The following is an 11,542-nucleotide window of genomic DNA, read 5'->3' as shown; positions in this document are numbered from 1 at the left end:
AGTATGGAGTACTAAACTATGAATAATTGTGGTGAACTCAAGCAAAGATTAAAGTCCATGAGGCTAGCTGCTATAGAATTTTGACTTCTGAGAGAAGCCTTTTCCCATCCCATCAACATATATATCAGCTTGGAGTTTTCCAGTGTCTCAGTCCTGTTTACTAGTTTGGCATCGTCCCACAGTTTTATGCATTATCTCTGAATTCAGATGAGTCAGTGGTACATCAAGAGCCTGCGTTACTCCAAACTCCTAAACTCAATGTGGCAGAACTGGTTTTATTACACTCTTTGAACACTTAAGGCAGGCGCCTTTCTCCAAACATCAGCTTGCTGCCTTCTCTTCCTCCAGCCTTCAGGTAGGCTGTTCTCTGCAAATCTGAGAGCACCATCTGAAGCGCCAGCCTCCAGATGGTGCAAGCAAGAAAAGCCGGGAAGTGTGTGGGAAGAGAAGTGTGTGGGAAGTGTGGGGTGGGGAAGGGAAGGGAAGGGAAGGGAAGGGCAGGGAAGGGAAGGGAAGGGAAGGGAAGGGAAGGGAAGGGAAGGGCAGGGAAGGGAAGGGAAGGGAAGGGAAGGGAAGGGCAGGGAAGGGAAGGGAAGGGAAGGGAAGGGCAGGGAAGGGAAGGGAAGGGAAGGGAAGGGCAGGGAAGGGAAGGGAAGGGAAGGGAAGGGAAGGGCAGGGAAGGGAAGGGAAGGGAAGGGAAGGGAAGGGCAGGGAAGGGAAGGGAAGGGAAGGGAAGGGAAAGGGGCCTCCTGCTATGCCAGTGCTATCACAGTGGCTGTTTCCTACATCCTGGGGCGAGGTCACGGTGCGAGGACAAATCCATACTTCCTGCCAAAAACTGGGTTTATCAGAGAGAACAAAGGGGTGATATTCTGAAAAGAAACTGAGCTGTGGGAAGCAGCATTGTTTCACTGAGCTAGAATGAAGCAGGAACAACTGACATGCGTAAATAGCTGTTCTTCAAAAGAGTTACGGAGATTTCTGCATTACCCCAACATTGCAAATGTAGCAGGACCATGCTGGTGTTTAAGCTGCTATTCTTCTCAAGTGCATGGGCATAAAGTGGCCTCAAAGCAAGCCACGAGTGTGTACACTTGCATAACCTAACTTTTCTGTGTTGTAGGAGTACAGATAAATCTCCTTTAGCCGCTCCCTATGTCCATGGAGATACTTCCCTGTAGCAATATATGCAGACCATGTCTGTAAAATCTACACACGTAGTAGACTGTATTTTCAGCCCGATGGTCAGAGATTTAGCAGACAAAACCATACGTCGGTCTCCTCTATGTACTGTTAAATAAAGACTGGCACAGCTGCTTGGATGCTGAGAAAGGACTACAAGCTATATGTCTGTATCTCCGCACATCTGAATGCATGTACATGGAGGCCATACAGCTAAATTTTATTCCCATAAAATATCCTCTTACCTTATCAACAGGCAGATGTATCCAACCCTTGGAAACACTGCATGTGCACATATGCATTTACACACATGTTCACACATGCTGTTTCTATTAGCAGCAGCATTTAATAAAGAGTATGGAAATTATTAAGCCCTGCTGTAGTGTGATGAAGCAGACTGGGTAAGCAGAGAACAGTTTATCTCACTCTCTTATACTACATAATCTCTTTAGACTGTGCCACTTTATGCTTATTTAAGGAATGAATGAGCCCTTCACTCTGGGATGTGCCACCCATGAGTTCTGACAACATCCCTTTAATCCACTGTAATGAGTAAGTGATGGTTAACTATATCAGAGCAACAGAATGTTCTCCGCCTCCCTCAAGAAGAGATCTGGCACATAAATTGCTCCTGCAGATAAGGTGAAGCAAGACAAGAACGTAACGTGTGTGTGGGCACACTCTGCTGTAAATGTACCACACTGCGTTTGGTTAGCGCTGTATTCAGTGGATTGGTATGGGCTGTTGAGAACACATACAACCTTTCCATTACTTTTTCTCTGGTCCTTTCTTCCTTCCTATAACTCAAAGTCTCTGAACTGAATTCCCTTCTGTACAAAATGAGAGGCCAGAGGAGACAGCAACACGCAAAAATAAAAAGATCTGTAGATGCCCTGCTTTAAAACAAACCCCCTCCAGTAAGCCTAAACATGTACCCCACCAAGTGAAAAGAACGGAACATTGTGCCAAGGGATTTGTGTAGGGGCAATTACCTTGCCTCATTTCCTTCTTTTGGGACCGGTGGCTCAGAGGAGTAATCAGCTCCGGCAGCAACACGTGTGGCTTACTCACTACTTCTTTGACCTGTGTTGGTATTGTCTCACCTAGTTTGTCAGGGCAGATAAATGCATGCCTAGGCTCTGTTCATGTGCACGGGACTGGTGGCAAAGCCAGTTTCCTCACCACCGCGCATGTGCAGGAAGAAACACATAAAGACTCTTCTCTAAGCCTTCTGGAGGAACAGAGTCTCCAGCATACCCTGTCCTCTTTTCTTACCTATTGCAATAGAAGTAGAAACACTTTTCCCTTTCTTCTAGCAGCTCGCACAATGGGCAGAACATTAAGCATGATGCTTTTCCCTTGCTGTTGGCCAGCCACAATGGGTGTTGTGACTGCAGTTGTGGGCAGCTCCTTCTGGGCTGAGGGCCAGTCTGGCTGCAGCTAGGCATGGATGCAGTGGAGCTGCAGGAACTCAGCCTCCACCCTCCTTGCAGTCCACTGGAATAATTGTTCATTACCTTAGTTCTGCTCCCCATCCTGTGGGGTCCTACAGTGAGGAAGGCTGGCAGCTTTCATTCTAGCTGCTGTGTACTGGGGAGTAGAGACGCAATTCACCTCCATGCAGCCTGGAAGATATACACGCCTCCCTGGGGCTGCAGTTAAGCCACGTCATCCATCCCCTTGGCCTGGGACTGAGGCGTACAGCTCCCTAGTGCTCCAACATACTCCATGCAGGGAATTCTGCAGCTCCAATTCCTTGTCTTGCCCATTCCAAGATCTTAACAGAGCAGGCTCTGCAGTGCCTCAGAGAAGATAAAGCAGCAATTAGAAAGCTACTGGCAGGTAAAAATCTCAACCTTCCATACTGGCCATGATGCCTGCTTCCCCCTCTCCCTCCAAGTCTGCAATCGCCGGTCAAAGAGGGAACAAATTCTGCTCTTGGTTCCCCTTCCTTTCCCCAAAGTTAGCATGGCATCGTGTTAGCACGGAGCCGAATTTACTTTCTTTTTTTTCCACTTCCTTTCCTCCACCCTTATTTTTAAAGCAAGCTTTACATTAGACAGGAACCACATTAATTATGGGAAGAGCTAACAATCTGTGTGTGTAACAAACACTTAGGAAAGAGCAGTCAGGAATGATTGTAAATGTCTGAAATCAGAATACAGCCCTGATGTAGAGGAGAACTGCAAGCAAACAAGCAAGCAAGCACTCTTGGCTCCAGGGTAACATTCTGTCCTGTCCCCAAAATTCAACAAAACTTGGATTGCAGGTCTGTTTCTAGAGCTCTTTTCTTTATGCCAGATAACCGAACTTACAAAGCTAGCAGTAGCATGGTTTTTTAAGCAAAGCCAGAGCTTAGGAACCCAGAAAAACTCATGGTTCCACTGGCTTTCCTGGTGCAAAAAATTTAATACTGTGGTTGAAATTTCATAGTGTTATGAAACCAGGTTTTAAAGGGACTGTCGCCATTTCAGAAAAGCTTGGGATTCCAAAGCTCTTGTGCTTGATTTTCATTCCTCCCTCCCACCCCTGCTCTTCCACTGCCCCTTGAGAACAGCGCAGTTTAGGACGCTTAGAGTTGAAGCTTTATGGGGTTAGCAGTTTCAGGCAGCTTTTAGGTGCAGGAATTAGCATAAACTCATTTTGCAACGGCTACAGGAAACTGCTAGGTGGTGGGGAAACTGGCTCTCTCATCAGCCCCATGTATCTGAACTGGGGCTAGGCATGTGTGTTTGCCCTGACAAACTATGTGTACGGACTCAGCCTAGAGACAGCTGCATCCAGACCCAAAGTCACTCTCGTAGCTCTGATTACGGGTCTCAGCCTTCATGCTGTTCCTAACCTCAAATAATCCAGCGCGCACACTTTCCATCCGGAGTTCATCTGTTGCCCTGTTAAGCCCCAATACCAAACTGAAAGCCTTCGGCCTCCTTATATCCACCACGTGACTCGAATAGGGTCTCTCAACTCACTGTACCTGTGTTAGTAACCCCAGGATATGTGCCCTACAAATCAGAAAATACTGTTTAACTGGAGAAAGGCACTTGCAAGATCCCCCAGCATGTATTTAACTAACTCAGGAGTTGTAGCGGAATTTACAATGCCCTGATCTGTGCATTAGCAGATGAGACAGTGCTTTATTCCTTATCCAGTGATTATACGTCAAAGCTGAACTGCCCTACTGACAGTGCAAAACTTTGCAAAAGCACCCAGATTAATAGAGGCTATGTCACTGATAACATTGATAACATGCAACAAGCTCCCATCTCAGGATGCCTGGCACAGGGGAGGCCGGCCAGAGAAAGCTGCCAGACACGCAGCCCAAGCTCCTCCAGGCAAAGGATTCTCCACCATGCTGCTGCACCCCTTCTCCCTGACCAGGCTGCAGAGCAGCCTTGATGATGCCACTGAGACCAAAAAAACCCAGCCTGACTCCAGGAGTTTGCGCTGCCTTCCTGTCTCTGGGAGGCATAACGAAATGAAGGTAAACAGATGGCTTCTCTCACACAGGCTGGGAGAGGTCCAGCAATACCAGCAAATTGCGGCAGCAATACCCTCCTTTCTAGCCCTCCTCCCCTCGGAGCCCAGTGCTGGGACGCCATACCTTCCTACCTAAAGGGATCACCAGAAATGAATGATTAATCAATCAGTGCTCATGGCCTCACGTTACTGAAGGTGCTTCGTCATCACAAACATTAATTATTTCACAGGCTCTTGACTCAGATACACAGCGTGACCCTTCCATCCTGTCCCTCTCCCTAAGCTAAGGAAAATGAAACAGAGGAGCTGTTGAAATGAATAAAAGGGACTTTCCTCAGTGGCACAATCGCTGAGTGCCAAAGCAAGCAGTAGCCCTCGGGCCTGGACTCCCCATTCTCCACTCTAGGTAGCAGGAGGGGCTCCCTTCAGATGAAAGCTCGACGCCATTGTTTCCCATCACCACGAAGCTGGCTTTGTGGCACCTTTCCAGCTTCCTGAGCTTCGGCAGTGTGAGTGACAACGGACTCTGACTTATCCCTAGAATGCAAAGCTCGCTGGCTTTGCAGTAACACACATTTCAACAGGAGCCTGTCTAGAGTCCACATGAATGAGGTTACGCCAAATAATGTTTCACTGAACTCTTATTCTACGTGCTTACTTGGCCATGCTGCACTCCTTCGAGGACCAGGGTTGGAATCCAGAGACACTGTATGGTGCCAAGACAACCAGCAAAGCACAATTATCAAGACATGCGGCACACTCTGAGGAGGAATGGATGACTCTCCCACAGACAATTTCAATAGCACAGATAAGCTAGCATCAGCATCTCTCAGCCGCATTACCTCTGGGTCTAATTACCCTCTTCCACCACAGAGTTATTGCTCTTTTGTTTTTTTTCCTTTTAGCAAGCTTTGTCATCTAACTTCCAACCCTCTTACATTCTTTATTACAGCTAGAAAACTAGCAGCTAGCAAAACCCTGATCTTGGCTTTCTCAGTGGCTTTTGGCCATCCTAATAGGACAAGGCCTAGGGTTCCTTGTAGTGCTGCCCTCTGGAAGGCTTTGAGGGAAAGCAGTCCACACTCACACCCCTGGCACGTGACAGCCAGAGTTTTACACTTTGCAAAACTTCTCCTGCAAAATCATTCCGGTTGAACAGCTTTCTCCTTACACTTATCTCATGGCGACCAGGAGGAGAGCCATGGAGAGAGAAAAATGTCAGAAGACTATCACTGACAAAAGAGATTATTTTCATCTCTGTGTAGCCACATACATCCCAGCCAGCGGAAAAACAACAGAGGAACAGCTACTGAAAATGAAAGCGAGCAACTTCCAACTCAGAAATGGATCTGTTAGGCAACTAGAAACATTTCAAAGTTTGCAGATGTTCTTACAGGGTACATACTATTACAAAGCAAGGTGTGTTACAGGAGTGTTATTCCGGTAACAAAGTCAATCATCAGATTATGAAATACCAAGATTTCCCTTGTCCGTGTGCTACACCACGAAACTTATGAGCCATAGCTCCCGTGAGCAGCCTGAGAGATTGTATTTCAGAGTTTAATATCATTCACTGCAAACTCACAGCTTCAAAGTCTGGGCAGTTTTATCTTAGGAAAAAAAAAAATTTAAATCCTTTTCTGATTTTGGAGAGTTAGGATGGATCAGTGGGGTTTTAGCTTCAGAACTTTGGCCCTTTGGGATACCCTGCTTACACAGTTCACAATTCAAAGTTGCTAAGGAAACTGCTTGCCAAAAATTTGGCATGAAATACCATTTATGAGGCCAAGCCAGAGATCTCAAGCCAGTTGTCACCCAGTCAGTTCTCTCATACCAGGGGATTTTCCCTGACTACACATTGAATAAATACCTTCAGATCTGCTCACAGTAATGCAGGCTGAAGGACTGCAGCTTTTTCGTAAGTACTGCAGGATTCACATCGTAGTTTCGATGACAGGGAACCTCAGATTAAGGGACTTCTGCTTCCATATACTTCTGTGGTATCACCTCTGGAGGAAAAAAAACCTGTGCCACGAGGGTCCTGCCGTGATCTGCTGTGAATGTGATTCACCTGACACAAGGGCAGCCGAAATGTAATGCAGCCTCGATCGTGAAGGAGGCCCCTTCGGGTGAAGCTGTCACAACTACAGTCTCGGTATGGCACATCAGGTACAAACCGCCACAAATACGCACGTGGGGGGAGAAGCCAACCTAACAGATTAGGGATGGACCCCACCATAAACCATGCCCCAGTACAACCCCGGCAAAGGCCAGATTTGGTTCTGTATTACTGACCTGGGGTCACTTTAAAGTGATGCCGAAAAGGGAGGCTGGAAGCCAGGAGAGGAAACAAAGCCTCACTGCATTTGGAAAGCACCACACCGATGTATAGGTATTTAGGGGCTGGATGGACAGGATGGACTGCTGTAACTGGGAGAGCATCTCATGGCTGGTACTGTGAGAGGAAGGAACTATATGGTGACACCTTTGCTTTGACTTCTCCCTTTATATACGTCAGACTCTTTGACTTTAGAAGTGCAATGATAAAGAGATAAGAAATAGAATAAACAGATAAAGACAGGTATTATGATTGATGTAGATAATATCATGCTGCTTCTGTGATAATATCTTCTCTCTCGTGCAACTAAACCAGCAAGTGATGGCAATTGTACTCATTAGCCTCCAATTCAAAAAGAAGCTCTCTATGTAGGCGTATCGTCATGCAACTGCAATCAGTATCAGGGATCTTGCTTACATAAGAAGCCTTGTGTAACAAAACCCAATTTCTAATCAATCCATGTGCTCTTTTTGTTAAACTGATTTAGTTAAACAGATGAAGATTCTTTCTTTGGACATTCTGGGTGTAATTTAAATTTGCTTTTAAGTAACTTAGCTAATAAGTTTGGCTCACCTCAAACTGTATGTCAATGGCGCGCAGTGTCAATTGACACAAATCACACAGAAGCCACTAAAGTTTTTTTCTGCGGAGGCCTTCACTAACACACACTCACACAGCATCGATGCATTAAAACTGGTCATGCTAGCTTTAAACTTGTCTAATTCAGTCTGTTATCAGACTTAGGAAGATCAGTTTGACTAAGGGTTTTCATTCTTCCCATTCTGTTTCAAACACCCTAGCAAGAATTAGAAAATATTTTCTGAATGTACTTGTTTTTCCACTTACTTTTCCTCTGGCAAATGACAATTATTTTTTTCTCACATCTTTCATGGAGCCAGAATTACATGCCTGCCTTTTCCTCTGCCTAATGAGAGCCGCAATAACGTGCAGACAGGGCTGCACACTGCTAGAACAAACATCTCTGCCTCTGTCCCTGGGTCACTGCCTGATGACAGCGCTGCTCCAGGGAGTCCTGTGAGTTTCTGAACTACCGCGTTACAGCCAGCCGAGAGGCTGCAAGGCATGGGGGAGGTGAAGACTGGCACTCCTCAGATCCGGGCACGTACATGGTCTTGTGTGGCCTATGCCTCAACTGCAGGTCTCCCTTTCCTGCTAAGCAGCACAGAGGTCCCTCGGTGGCCTGGGGCTTGGATGTCTATGGAGGGATGCTGTTAGCCAGCAGGTCATGGTAGCTGTAAGGGCTCCTCGTGACAAGATTCCAGCATCTGAGTCATTGTGCTACAGTCGGAGCACAGCACCTCCTGGCTCACCCCAGTGACACGCAGCCCGCTCTGCAGTGGGTAACCCTGCCCTCACAACAAGTCTGATTAATAAGGTTAGTTAATAGCAACAACAACTACAATAGCAATGTTAGTTAAGGAAATAACCGCTTATTTCCCTCCCTTGTGGGAATTACCACAGAGGCGTTTGGAGTTTTCTGTGACCCACAGAGTGCTACAGCCAGGTCCAACCTCTGCAATTTGTTCCTACTCTTCCCTCGTCCTCCTGATTGTTCCTAGAGTGCATTTACACCCAGCATGAGTAACGATGTCCCTACCCGTCCCTTGGTACCAAGCGAGTCTTCCCTGAGAGAGGAGGGAATAAAGGTAGGGGGTAAGTGTTGGGAGCAGGCAGTATGCCCAAGGACTGCCATTTTGCAAGAATGAGCCAAATTTACTCATCTAGCACTGTTGCTTAACAGATCTGCAAGGGTAAGGGCAGTAAGGGGTTGTTCTTTGCATCACTCCAGACCACGGGCTTCCGTGACTGAGTGGAACAAGTCAGAAACGTGTTCCTAGATTTCCCAGACTGCTGCTAGTTAAACAGAAGGCTCTGAGTGTCAGGGAGATGAAAGCCACAATAACTATTGGGATTTCATTCAAATGTGCTAGAACTGGTCTTTCAAGGTAATTATACTTGTTTACTGGAACTGAATATACATGTCTCTACAAGACACCTCACAGAAATAAGGCTTATCTACCAATCTAAAGATCTATACATATTTATGTCACAAAATTTTTAAAAAACAAAAGTTTTCTTCGTAGCGACTGGTCCCTATAAAGTAGGAAGCAACGATGGATTGAGTGTATATTGAGTATTGATCTGGAGTGTTTTGACATGTAATTGGATTTGATTGCTAAAGTAGACTAGTTTGGTAGTCTTATTATGGGATGCTTAATACAGTGTTTGTTTATGCCTGTGCAATATTTTTTTTGGAGGTTTTTTCCCTCCCTGTGTATAACAAACAGAAAACAATTTGATTATCTCGAAGGCTCGCTGTTGAGGGGAATAAGCCAATTGTAAAACATGGCACAACCCTTCGCTGGGAAGTGCGGAGGGGCTCTGTGCAGCAGTGGGCGCCAGCAGGAAAGGGAGGGCGATTCCTAGCTAAGGCACTGGTATGGGAAATCTGGATTAAATTTTTGCCTCTTCCACAGATGCTTCCTATGGCGAGGGCCTTTACCTATTGCTGTCTCAGTCTCTGTTGAGAAAGTGGATGAAATGCTACCTTCTCTCACCTCATTTTTATCTATATTTTTCTATGTAGTTTAGCTTGTATGGTATTTTACTTTTTTTATAGTTGTAAGATTTTAGGGACATGTTAGTAAGCATCTCTGCCATGCACTATGGAGGAAGTCCTGTCCCTTACAGGCATCTAAGGATTCTCTTGTATTACAAACAAATAATTGTAACGGAAGAACTAATCAAAGAGTTGGGAGGAAGAAAAGTATACAAGGAGGCTAAAATCTGTACCCTTTGAGAAAGTCTGAAGAATTCTATTTTGTTCTTTTTTTTTTTTTGCCATAGGCCTGCTAATGTCAGTATTTTCTCACTGTTTGAGGTGTTTGTAGTTTACATATTCCCCTGCTCCGTATATTTCAGTCCTCCTGAAATACACAGGCTTATTTCTCTAATGTCTTGTTCTCCCTCTAACAGGCAGACCGTGTCCGGCCATTTGGGAAATAGTTCATAATTCCATGCTTAAATAACTGGCCTTTGATAAAGGTCCAACACAGTGCTTTGAGAGCTGTTTTGTTTTTATGGATGGAGCAGACAGAGCAGAATGATGTTGCCTGCATACTAAGAAACTTGGCCTGAAGCCCACACACACCAAAGGCAAAATAAATAAATAAACATATCAATCAATCTTGACGTCACCAGGAAAAGGGTCACTGCCATGTAGAACGAGACATCTGGACAGTGAAGTCACTGCTCTGGAAGGATGCCACTGAACAGTTCACATGCTCTGCAGCACAATAGGATAAAATGACAGTCAAAAAAGAACAAGGGGGGGGGGGCGGATAAATTCTAATTGATGCTAAGTGAGCAGAGATTTAAAGAAGGAGCTTCATACCTTCTGCAAACCTGTCTATGCATCTAACTTTTTCCTGATGAAAAACTCCCATGATTCCAGTGCCAACCAGCCACACAAATAAGACCAGCCTGTCATCTCACATGACACTGTCCATTACACTTTCGGAACCAGCTTTGGAACAAGAAAGAGCAGGATCTTACCAGGCAACTAAAATTAAAACGTGTGGAGGACGACTCTTTCCACAGCCCTACATATTCCCGTATGCAGGGATAAAGAAGATGCACTTGCCCAGGTATTTGTGTTACCTGCAGCTGTACACAACCACACACATACATACACAAAATGACAACTGTCCAGAGTAGCAACAGCAACAGACCACTGCAGCCTTCCATATGAATCCTGCATTCCAAGAAATTATTTTTAAACGCACTTAAAGGAAAATGCAAACTGCTCCATTTAATAAACAAAAAGGTTTTGAGAAGGAGCAACAAGAAATGCCTGCAGGGAAGGAAAGACCCCTTGATAACTCTTTCCCCTGTTAGACACAGCCAACCAACTTGCTTCTGCAGGCTATTGTCTTTCTTTCCCTCTGTCCTCATCCAGGCACAGCATTGAAAGCAGCAGCAGACTGTTAGCTATGGAAGCTCTGATCTTCCCTTTATAGCATCAGGACACCCTAGCCCATCCGGACACCTAGCCAGGATGCTCCTGGCACAATGGAGCATCTGTACCCAGAATGTGGCGGCTCCTCTCCAGCCCTGGGCATTTCTGAAACGGCCCGATTTAAATGCAGCACGGCCAAGACGGAGTCTTTGTTGTCATAGCCCGGATTCCTTCAAGACCGCTAAAAAAATCCACCCTCCGAGAGATGGGAATGTGACTGCATGGAAAATGACCGTATTTCTTAGCACTGGCGCTTCGGGCGGTTTAAATCAGCACTGTCCCCATAGGGTGATGCCAGTTTACCCTGTTACGAATGGGATCCGGGGCTCTCTGCTGGCTGCTACAATTAGTAATTTTGCATCTGCAAAGCGTCCGAACCGAGCGGGGCAATGAGGCGAGGAGGGAAGGATGCAGGGCGCGAGAGGGCACCGCCTGCGGGCCGGCGGCATCCCCAGCGGCCGGCGGAGAGCGCCGGGCCGGCCGCCCCAGCCCCGCCCCAGCCC

This window comes from Aptenodytes forsteri, unplaced genomic scaffold, assembly GCF_000699145.1.
Source record: "Aptenodytes forsteri isolate BGI_AS27 unplaced genomic scaffold, ASM69914v1 Scaffold16, whole genome shotgun sequence".
Classification (NCBI taxonomy): domain Eukaryota; kingdom Metazoa; phylum Chordata; class Aves; order Sphenisciformes; family Spheniscidae; genus Aptenodytes; species Aptenodytes forsteri.
Note: the sequence above shows the minus strand (reverse complement) of the source record.